Source organism: Chiloscyllium plagiosum, chromosome 3, assembly GCF_004010195.1.
Source record: "Chiloscyllium plagiosum isolate BGI_BamShark_2017 chromosome 3, ASM401019v2, whole genome shotgun sequence".
Lineage (NCBI taxonomy): Eukaryota > Metazoa > Chordata > Chondrichthyes > Orectolobiformes > Hemiscylliidae > Chiloscyllium > Chiloscyllium plagiosum.
The window spans coordinates 136,970,908-136,979,781 of record NC_057712.1 but is presented as its reverse complement, the minus strand read 5'-3'; the positions used below and the strand labels follow the sequence as shown (position 1 = coordinate 136,979,781).

Sequence of the window (8,874 nt, the reverse complement as noted above, 5' to 3'; positions counted from 1 at the left end):
TATCCCTCAGTACCTTCTCCAGCAACTTCCCCACCACCGACGTCGGGCTCACTGGTCTGTAGTTACCCGGAATATCCCTACTACCCTTCCTGTACAGGGGGACAACATGAGCAACCTTCCAGTCCTCCGGCACCTCACCTGTGTTTAAGGATGTCACAAAGATATCTGTCAGGGCCCCAGCTATTTCCTCTCTCGCTTCCGTCAATAACCTGGGATAGATCCCACCCGGTCCTGGGGATTTGTCCACCTTAATAACCTCTAGCCTACCCAACACCTCTTCCTATTTATGTCTACGTGATCCAGACTAATCAAACTTCTATCTCTAATCTCAACATTCATTCGATCCCTCTCCTCAGTGAACACTGATGCAAAGTAATCATTCAGAATCTCACCCATTCTCTCAAGTTCGGCACACAGCCTCCCTTCATTATCCTTTAGTGGACCAATCCTTTCTCTAGTTACCCGCTTGCTTCTTGTATAAGAATAAAATGCTTTGGGATTCTCCTTAATTCTGCTCACTAAAGCTATTTCAAGACCCCTTTTAGCACGCTTGATTCCTCATATAAGACTGGTCCTACTCTTCCGATATTCCTCCAGGGCCTGTTCTGTTCTTAGCTGCCTAGACCTTATGTACGCTTCCCTTTTCCTCTTGGCTAGTTGTACAATTTCTCCTGTCATCCACGGTTCACGAATCTTGCCCTTCCTATCCTTTGCCTTCAACGGGACATGCCTGTCCTGCACTATCTTTAACCTATCTTTGAAAGCCTCCCACATCTCAAATATGGACTTCCCTTCAAATAGCTGTGTCCAATCCACATTTCCCAACTCCTGCCTAGTTTTGATATAATTGGTCTTGACCCAGTTTAGTACTCTTCCCTCAGGACCACTCTCATCTTTATCTACGAGTATTCCAAAACTTACAGAATTGTGGTCACTGTTCCCAAAGAAATCCCCCACCGCAACTTCTACCACCTGGCCTGGTTCGTTCCCCAGTACCAGGTCCACTATGGCCCCTTCCCTCGGCGGACTATTGACAAACTGCTCTAGAAAACTCTCCTGGACGCTTCGTACAAACTCTACTCCATCCAGACCTCTGACGCTAAGTGTATCCCAGTCAATGTTGGGAAAATTAAAATCTCCCATCACCATTACCCTATTGCCTCTACATCTTTCCATAACCTGTTTACCAGCAATAGGACTGAAGACGTGTGCTCCAGAACTTGCTCTCCCCGAGCCACGCTGTTCCAGTACAGTTACAACACCGACATCTACCCGACAATGTGGGACATTGCCCAGGTGTGTCCTCTATATAAAAAGCAGGACAGATCCAACCCGGCCAATTACTGCCCCATCAGTCTCCCCTCGATCCTCAGTAACGTGATGGAAGGGGTCAGTAACAGCGCTATTAAGCAGCACCCGCTCAGCAATAACCTGCTCAGTGACACCCAGTTTGGGTTCCCCCAGGGTCACTCAGCTCCTGACCTCACTCCAGCCTTGGGTCAAACATGGACAAAAGAGCTGAATTCCAGAGGGGAGGGGAGGGGAGAGGGACAGCCCTTGACATCAAGGCTGCATTCGACCGAGTGTGGCATCAAGGAGCCCGGGCAAAACTGGAATCAATGGGCATCGGGGCCAAACTCTCCACTGGTTAGAGTCATACCTGGCACAGAGGAAGATGGTTGTGGTTGTTGGAGGGTCAGTCATCTCAGCTCCAGGACACCTCTGCAGGAGTCCCTCAGGGGAGTGTCCTAGGCCCAACCATCTTCAGCTGCTTCAATAATGACCTTCCCTCCATCACAAGGTCAGACGTGGGGATGTTCACTGATGATTACAGTGTTCAGCACCATTTGTGACTCCTCAGATATTGCAGCAGTCCAAGTCCAAGTCAAATGCATCGAGGTCTGGACAATCTCCAGGCTTGGGCTGACAAATGATAAGTAACATTCGCACGCACAAATGCCAGGCTATGACTGTCTCCAATAACGAACAATCTAACCATTGATCCTTGACATTCAATGGTGTCACCATCACTGAATCCCCCACTATCAACATCCTGGGGGTTACCATTAACCAGAAAGTCAACTGGACTCACCACATAAACACAGTGGCTACATGAGCAGGTCAGAGGCTGGGAATACTGCAGTGAGTAACCCACCTCCTGACTCCCCAAAGCCTGTCCACCATCTACAAGGCACAAGTCAGGAGTGGGATGGAATACTCCCCACTTGCCCCGGATGGGGGCAGCTCCAACAACACTCAAGAAGCTCAACACCATCCAAAACAAAGCAGCCGCTTGATTGGCACCACATCCACAAATACCCACTCCCTCCCCCACCAACGCTTAGTAGCAGCAGTCTACAAGATGCACTGCAGAAATTCAGCAAAGATCCTCAGACAGCACCTTCCAAACCCAAGATCATTTCCATCTTGAAGGACTAGGGCAGCAGATACATGGGAACACCACCCACTGCAAGTTCCCCCCCAAACCACTTACCATCCTGACTGGGAAAGTATCGTCTTTCCTTCAAGTACAATAATGGACAAGGGAGTATACGATGGCCTTTGTATTATCGCTAGACTATTAAGAAACCTGCATTGGAATCCCACCAGGGCAGATGCTGGAATTTGAATTCAATAAAAATCTGGAATCAAGAGTCTCATGATGACCATGACACCATTGCTGATTGTCAGAAAATCTCATCTGATTTATGAATGTCCTTTAGGGATGCAAATGTGCCATCCTTACCTACTGATGCTCACATAGAACATAGAAAGTTACAGCCCAGTACAGGCCCTTTGGCCCTCAATGTTGCACCGAGCTCTGAAAATAATCTGATGTCTATCTAAGCTACGCTGCTCCATCATTATCCATATGTATGTCCAATGCCCATTTAAATGTTCTTGCTGTCGGCGAGTTTGCTACTGTTGCAGGCAGGCCATTCCACACCCGTACTACTCTCTGAGTGAAGAAACTACCCCCGCTATCAGTCCTATATCTATCACCCCTCAATTTAAAGCTATGTCCCCTCGTGCTAGCCTTCACCATCTGAGGAAAAAGGCTCTCACTATCTAACCCTCTGATTATCTTGTATGTCTCTATTAAGACACCTCTCAACCTTCTTCTCTCCAACAAAAACAGCCTCAAGTCCCTCAGCCTTTCCTCATAAGACCTTCCTTCCATACTAGGCAACATCCTGGTAAATCTCCTCTGAACCCTTTCCAAAGCTTCCACATCCTTCCGATAATGTGCGATGACTAGAACTGCACACAATACTCCAGGTGCGGCCTGACCAGTATCTTGTCCAGCTGAAGTATGACCTCTTGGCTCTGAAACTCAATCCCCCTACCAATAAACGCCAACATCCCACATGCTTTCTGAACAACCCTTTCAACCTGGGTGACAACTTTCAGGGATCTATGTACCAGGACACCGAGATCTCTCTGTTCATCTACACGGCCAAGAATTTTACCATTAGCCCAGTACTCTGCATTCCTGTTACTTCTTCCGAAGTGAACTATCTCACACTTTTCCACATTAAACTCCACTTGCCACTTTCTCAGCTCAGCTCTGCAGCTTATCTATGTCCCTCTGTAACCCACAACATCCTTCAGCACTATCCACCACTCTGCCTACCTTAGTGTCATCTGCAAATTTACTAACCCATCCTTCTACGCCCAACTCCAGATCATTTATAAAAATGACAAACAACAGTAGCCCCAAAACAGATCCTTGCGGTACACCACTGGTAACTGAGCTCCAAGATGAACATTTCCCATCAACCACCACTGTCTGTCTGTCTTCTTTCAATTGGCTAGCCAATTTCTGATCCAAACCGCTAAATCACCTTCAGTCCCGAAACTCCGTATTTTGTGCAATGGCCTACCGTAGGGAACCTTATCAAATGCCTTACTGAAATCCATATACATCACATCAACAACTTTACCCTCATCCACCTGTTTGGTCCCCATCTCAAAGAACTCAATAAGATTTGTGATACATGACCTACTCTTCACAAAACCTCGTTGACTGTCCCTAATCAATTTATTCCTTTCCAGATGATTATAAATCCTATCTCTTATAACCTTTTCTAATTACCCACAACTGAAGTAAGGCTCACTGGCCTATAATTACCAGAGTTGTCTCGACTCCCCTTCTTGAACAAGGAAACAACATTTGCTATCCTTCAGTCTTCTAACACTACTCCTGTGGACAATGACGACGTAAAGATCAAATCCAAAGGCTCGGCAACCTCCTCCCTAGCTTCCCAGAGAATCCAAGGAAAAATCCCATCCGGCCCAGGGGCCTTATCTATTTTCAGATCTTCCAAAATTGCTAAGACCTCCTCTTTGTCAACCTCAATCCCATCTAATCTTGTATCTCCGTATTCTCACTAACATTGCCCTTTTGCAATGTGACTACTGACAAAAAATATTCCTTAAGCGCTTCCCCTATGTCCTCTGATTCCAAGCACAACTTTCCACTGCTGTCTTTGATTGGCCCTAATCTTACTCTAGTCATTCTTTTATTCCTGATATACCTATAGAAGGCCTTAGGGTTTTCCTTGATCCTATCCACCAACAATGTCTCATGTCCCCTCCTGGCTCTTCTTAGCCCCCTCTTTAGGTCTTTTCTGGCTAACTTATAACTCTCAATCCCCCTAACTGAGCTTTCATGCCTCATCCTCACCCTCACATAAGCCTTCCTCTTCCTCTTGACAAGAGCTTCATCTTTCTGAGTAAATCAAGGCCCCTTCTCTCGACAACTACCTCCCTGCCTGATAGGTATATACTTATCAAGGACCTGCTGTTCCTTGAATAAGCTGTACATTTGAAGAGTGTCTGTCCCTGCAGTTTCCTTCCCTATCCTATGCATCCCATCAATGAATAACAAATAAACCCCGCACAGATCCCTGTGGGCCACCACTGCACACTGGGCTCCAATCACACAAACAGCCTTCTACCACCCCCCCGTCTCCTGTCTTGAAGCTAATTCTGGTTCGAATTTGCCAAGTTACCCTGAATCCCATCACCTTTTCCCTTCTGTATCAGTTTCCCTGTGGGACCTTGTTAAAGGCCACGCTGAAATCCAGATAAACTGCGTTATCCACATCTACACACCTGGTAACCACCTTGAAACATTCCACCAGATTTGTTCAGCATGGCCTCCCTCTGACAAAGCCGTGCTGACTATCCCTGAGCAAACCTTGTCTCTCCAACTGGAGATTAATGCTCTCCTTCAGAATTCTCTCCAGTCATTTCCCTCCCACTGATGTGAGACTCACTGACCTGTAATCCCCTGGTTTCCCTCTCCCACTCTCCTTGTAAAGGGGAACCACATTAGCTGTCCTCCAGTCCTCTGACAGCTTCTCTGTGCCCGAGAGGAATTAAACATTTGGGTAATTTCCTCCCTCACCTCCTACAGCAGCCTGGGTTACACCTGATCCGGATCTGGGGATTTGTCCACTTTTAACCTGCCAAAACCCCAAAACCTTTTCACTCCCAGTATTAGACTGCTCAAGGTCCTCTGTCCCCTTCTCTGATTCTGTGCTTACGCTCTGCTCCTCCTCCTCCTGAGTAAAGCCAGGTGTGAAACACTTGTTTCAAATTGTACCGGTGTCCTCTGGCTCCATGCAGCGAATACCCTCTTGGTCCCTAACAGGACCTACCCCTTCCCTGGTTATCCTCTTCCTTGATATTGAATATTTTGGAGTGCTCCCTAACCTTGCTCACCAGTGTTCTCATGCCCCCTCTTTGCTCTCCTCCTTTAAGAAGATCTCCCTGCACCTTCTGTACTCCTCTGGAGCCTCCATTGTTTTGCTTCCTTTGTTAAAAGCCTGTCTTTTTCCTGTTTATCCAGTCCTGAATATTCCTGACCATCCAGGGTTCTCTGGGCTTGATGCTCCTACATTTCATTCTAAAGGGAACACAGAACAGTACAGAACGGGAATGGGCCCTGCAGCCCACGATGTTGTGCTGAACCTGACACCAAATGAAACTAAACCCTTCTGCCTGCCCTTAGTCCATCCATATCTCTCCATTCTTTGCATTTTCAATAGTTTATCGAAAAGCCCCTTAAATGCTCCTATTGTACCTGCCTCCGCCACACTCCTATCACTCTCTTTTAAAAAAAACTTGCCCTCTCACATCTCCTTTGAACTTTCCCTTTCACCTTAAATGCGTGCCCCTCCAGTTTTAGACTGGAGAAAAGATTCTGACCTTTAATGCTATCCATGCATCTATTAATTTTATTGGCTTCTATAAAGTCTCCCCTCGGTCTCCGCTGCTCTAAGAAAATAACCTTGAGTATTTTGAGCTCTCTAATTCAGGCAGCATTCTGGTAAACCTCTTATGTACCCTCCCCAAAGCCTCCACATTCTTCCTATAATGTGGTGACCAGAATTGAATGCAGTATTCTAAGTGTAGCCTAACCAAAGTTCAAGCTGCAACATGTCCTCAGTTCCCTGACCAATAAAGGCAAGCATGCCTTACACCTTCTTTACCACCCTATCTACTTGCGTGGCCACTTTCAGGGAGCTAGGAACTGCAACCCCAAGATCCCTCTGTACATCAGTGCTGTTTAGGGTCCTGCCATTAACTGAATACATTTCCTAAGCATTTGATCTCCCAAAGTGCACCACCTCACACATCCCCGGATTAAACTCCATCTGCCATTTCTCTGCCCATATCTGCAACTGATCTCTATCCCACTGTATCCTTTGACAACCTTCAACACTATCCACAACTCCCCCTGATCTTTGTATCACCTACAAACTTACTAACCCACCCATCTACACTTTCATCCAGGTCATTTATACATCTCACAAAACAGCAGAGGGCCCAGTACTGATCCTGCGGAACCCCACCAGTCACCGACCCCCTAGCCTGAAAAACACCCTTCCCCCACTACCCTCTGCCTTCCCAGGGCAAACCAATTCTGAATCCAAACAGTCAAGTCACTGTGGATCCTGTGAGTCTTAATCTTCTGGATGAGCCGACCATGAGGGACCTTGTCGAAAGCCTTACTAAAATCCATGTGGACAACATCCACTGCTCTATCCTCATCGATCACCTTCATCACCTTCTCGAAAGATTCAATCACGTTAGTAATCCATGACCTGCCCCACACAGAGCCATGCTGACTGGCCCTAACTAAGCCATGCTTGTCCAAATACACGTAAATCCTATCGCTAAGAATTCTCTCCAATAGCTTCCCAACCACCGATGTGAGACTCCCTGGTCTATAGTTTCCTGGATTATCCCTATTTCCCTTCTTGAACAGAAGAACAACATTAGCTACTCACTAGTCCTCCGGTACCCCTCCAGTACGTAGGGAGGATACACAGGTCTTACTCAAGGCCCCAGCAATCTCCCCTCTTGTCTCTCTCAGTAACCTGGAGTAGATACCATTGGGCCCTGGGGATTTATCCACCTTAACGCTCTTCAAGCAGCCAGCACCACATCTTTCATAATCTCCGAATGCCCTCATATATTAACATGCTCCACACAAATCTCACTACCCTCCATATCCTTCCCCTGGGTGAATACTGACACAAAGTACTCATTTAGGATCACACCCACATTCTCTTCCCCCAAGTTCCCTCCTTTATCCTGGAGTGGGCCCATGTTGAGCAACAATACAGCACACGAACAGGCCCTTCTACCTTCTAAGAGTATGCTGATACATTTTTCTCTTCCATACTAAAACTCTCATCGCTTACAGGATCCATATTCCCTATTCCCTCCTTGTTCATGTATTTGTCGAGGTGTTCCTTGAGTGCTGCTGTTGTGTCTATTTCCATCCCCTTCTCTGGCAGCACGTCCAGGCACTCACCAGCCTCTGTGTGAAAAACCTGCCTCGCACATTTCTTTTAAGCTTCCCCACCCCCTCGCACTTTGAACTTGTGTCCCCTAGTAACTGACCCTTCCACCCTGGGAAAAAGCCTTATACCTTCCACTGTATCCATGCCATTCACAGTCATATAAACTCCTATCAGGTCCTCCCACAACCTCCTGCACTCCAGTGAAAACAGCTTAACTGAAGTTTTATAAAGCTGCAGCATAACTTGTCTATCCTTAGACTCACTGCCCCTTTCCAGTGAAGGTAAGCATGCCATAGGCCTTTTGTTACTCCCTTATCTAGCTGCACTACCACCTTCAGTGGCCTGTGGACCTGCACACCCAGATCCCTCTGTATACCAACAGACCTAAGGGTTCTGCCGTTCACTGTATAATTTCCACCCATACTTGACCTTCCAAAATGCATCACCCCACATTTGTCAGGATTAAACACCACCTGCCATTTTTCTGCCCAAGTCTCCAACTGATCTATATCCTGCTATATCCCCTGACAATTCTCCTCACTATCTGCAACTCCACAAACTCACTAATTAGACCACCACGTTTTCCTCCAAGTCATTTCCAGCAGAGGTCCCAGCAGTGATCCCTGTGGAACACCACGGGTCACAGCCCTTCCACCCCTACCCTCTATCTCCTGTGACTAAGCCAGTTCTGTCTCCAGCTCACCCCCTGATACCATGTGACTTCACCTTTTGTACTCGTCTGCCATGAGGGACCTTGTCAAAAGCTTTACTGAAATCCATGTGGACAACATCAGCTGCTTTTCCCTCATCAACCATCTTCGTCACCTCCTCAAAAACCTCAATTAAGTTCGTGAGGTTCAACCTCCCCCGCACAAAACCATGCTGTCTATTGCTAATACAACCATCTGCTTCGAAACACATGTAGATCTTGTCCCTGAGAATCTTTTCCAGTGATTTCCCTACCACTGAGGTAGGGAGACTGCAAGGCTCATAGGCCTAGATAATCCCTGCTACCCTGTAATTCCCTGGATGATCCCTGCTACCCTGTAATTCC

The 8,874-nt window shown here is 47.0% G+C and overlaps 1 protein-coding gene across 1 annotated transcript in view; it reads left to right on the top strand.

The window, feature by feature from the left end:
- The window catches only part of LOC122540217 (peroxisome assembly factor 2-like), a 43,949-nt gene that overhangs the window by 32,979 nt on the left and 2,096 nt on the right, over positions 1 to 8,874 (top strand). The gene's annotated exons all lie outside the window — the stretch shown is intronic.